This window comes from Pan paniscus, chromosome 18 (assembly GCF_029289425.2).
Source record: "Pan paniscus chromosome 18, NHGRI_mPanPan1-v2.0_pri, whole genome shotgun sequence".
In the NCBI taxonomy this organism is placed as follows: domain Eukaryota; kingdom Metazoa; phylum Chordata; class Mammalia; order Primates; family Hominidae; genus Pan; species Pan paniscus.
This window is the reverse complement of record NC_073267.2, coordinates 78,715,718-78,718,352: the sequence shown is the minus strand read 5'-3', so window position 1 is coordinate 78,718,352 and position 2,635 is coordinate 78,715,718. Positions and strand designations below refer to the sequence as shown.

Sequence of the window (2,635 nt, the reverse complement as noted above, 5' to 3'; positions counted from 1 at the left end):
GAGGCTGAGGCAGGAGAAGTGCTTGAACCCTAGAGGCAGAGGCTGCAGTGAGCTGAGATCGTGCCACTGCACTCCAGCCTGGGCATCAGAGTGAGACTCTATTCCAAAAAAAAAAAAGAAAGAAAAAGAAAAAACGACAGTTTGGGCTATTAAAAAAAAAAAATTAGCCAGGTGTAGTGGCGCACACCTGTAGTTCTAGCTACTCAGGATGCTGAGGCTGGAGGACTGCTTCAGCCCAGGGGTTAAGGCTGCAATGAGTCAAGATTGAGCAACTGCAATCCAGCCTGGGCAACAGAGCCAGACCCTGTCTCCAAAAAAAAAAAAAAAAGAAGTTATGTTGTTGAAGCCATCCCAATAGTGCTTTGTTATGGCAGCCCTAACATAGACCCCACGTCACCTACACAACAGCCTGTTTTTTGCCTCCCTAACTTCCAGTCTCTTCTGCCCCTTACACAAATGGGCATTTTTACTGTCATTCCGTTGAATGTGTGAGTGACTCACAGCTGTGTTTTCCACTGAATGAAAATTCTGGACCACAGACTGGAAGGCCCACCCCAACTGGTCTTATTTCTCACTACATGTTGGCTCAAGGACTCTGTATCCAAAACAACTTGTCTTTTCCACATACTTTCCTAAACTGCTTAGCTTCCTTCTGTGGAAACCACTCTATTGTGTGTGTGGTGTGTGTGTGTGTGTGTCTGTGTGTCAGGGTCTTGCTCTGTTCTCAGGCTGGAATGCAATGGTGTGGTCCCAGGTCACTGCAGCCTCAACCTCCCAGGCTCAAACAAGTCTCCCACCTCAGCCTCTCGAGTAGCTAGGAAACACAGGCATGTGCCACCACATCTGGCTAATTTTAAAAAAATGTTTTCGTAGAGATGGGGTCTCACTGTGTTGCCCAGGCTGGTCTCAAGTTCAAGGAATCCTCCTGCCTTGGTCTCCCAAAGTGCTGGGGTTACAGGCATGAGCCACTGTACCTGACCTCATGTAGCATGACTGATCTACTTGCTTCTCTCCCCTTCTAGGTGTTATAGTTCTTGAGGGCTGAGGCTGTATTTTTCTTCTGTTTTTGGTGAGTTGCATATAGTAGCCACTCAATAAATGTATAGCTGTTACTAAATTCTATAACTTCCTAAAGACAATGAACTGACACAAAGCTAAGCCTGAATATCTAGATCTGTGCTGGTCAATATGAAAGCTATTAGCACATGTAGCTATTTAAATTAAAATTAAAAATTCTGGCCAGGCATGGTGGCTCACACCTGTAATCCCAGCACTTTGGGAGGCTGAGGCAGGCAGATCACCTGAGGTTAGGAGTTCCAGCCTGGCCAACATGGTGAAACCTTGTCTCTACAAAAAATATAAAAATTGTGCTCGCTTCAGCAGCACATATACTAAAATTGGAACGATACAGAGAAGATTAACGTGGCCCCTGAGCAAGGATGACACGCAAATTCGTGAAGCGTTCCATATTTTTTGCAAACCATCCAAAAGACCACCACCCGCCGGACAGTGGATGACAAAGTGGTGTCTGAGACCAACGACACCAAAGTTCTGAGGCATTAAGCCAGCAGAAGCAGGGTACCCTTTGAGGAGCAGGAGGCCAATAAAAAGTTCAGAGTTAAAAAAAAATATATATGTGTATATATATATACACACACACACACACACACATATATATTATATATATGTGTGTATATATGTGTGTGTATATATATGTGTGTGTGTGTGTGTGTGCGTGTGTGTGTGTATATATATATATATATGTACATATATATATAAATTAGCCGGGCATGGTGGCGCATGCCTGTAGTCCCAGCTACTTGGGAGGCTGAGGCAGGAGAATCGCTTGAACCCAGGAGGTGGAGGTTGCAGTGAGCCAAGATGGTGCCACTGCACTCCAGCCTAGGCGACAGAGTGAGACTCCATCTCAAAAAATAAATAAATAAATAAAACAGAAATGTTTTCTATTTGTGCTATGCCGTAAGATAGTTACTAGGCACATGTGACTATTGAGCACTTGCAATGTTGCTAGTGTGACTAAGAACAGAATTTTTTTTTTTTGAGACGGAGTCTTGCTCTGTTACCCAGGCAGGAGTGCAGTGGTGCGATTTCGGCTCACTGCAACCTCTGCCTCCCAGGTTCAAGCAATTCTCCTGCTTCAGCCTCCTGAGTAGCTGGGATTACAGGCACACACCACCATGCCTGGCTAATTTTTGTATTTTTAGTAGAGGCAGGGTTTCACCAAGTTGGTCAGGCTGGTCTTCAACTCCTGACCTCGTGATCCGCCCACCTCAGCCTCCCAAGGCACTGGGATTACAGGCATGAGCCACCTTATGCTGGCTTCGAACTCCTGACCTCATGATCCACCCGCCTCGGCCTCCCAAAATGCTGGGATTACACGCGTGAACCACCGTGCCCAGCCTTACTTATTTATTTTTGATACAGGGGTCTCACTCTGTCACCCAGGTTGGAGTGCAGTGGCATGATCTCTGCTCACTACAACTTCCACCTCCCAGGCTCAAGCAATTCTCCCACCTCAGCCTCCCAAGTAGCTGAGATTATAGGCATGCGCCACTACACCCAGCTAATTTTTGTATTTTTAGTAGAGACGGGGTTTCATGGTGCCTAGGCTGGT

General features: G+C 46.0%; 1 non-coding gene across 1 annotated transcript; it reads left to right on the top strand.

Moving 5' to 3' along the window:
- The first annotated feature begins 1,367 nt into the window (after positions 1-1,367).
- On the top strand, positions 1,368-1,474 carry LOC112437498 (U6 spliceosomal RNA). The gene has a single exon (XR_003026096.1). It is a non-coding gene; the product is annotated as a U6 spliceosomal RNA (small nuclear RNA).
- The last annotated feature ends 1,161 nt before the right edge of the window (positions 1,475-2,635 follow it).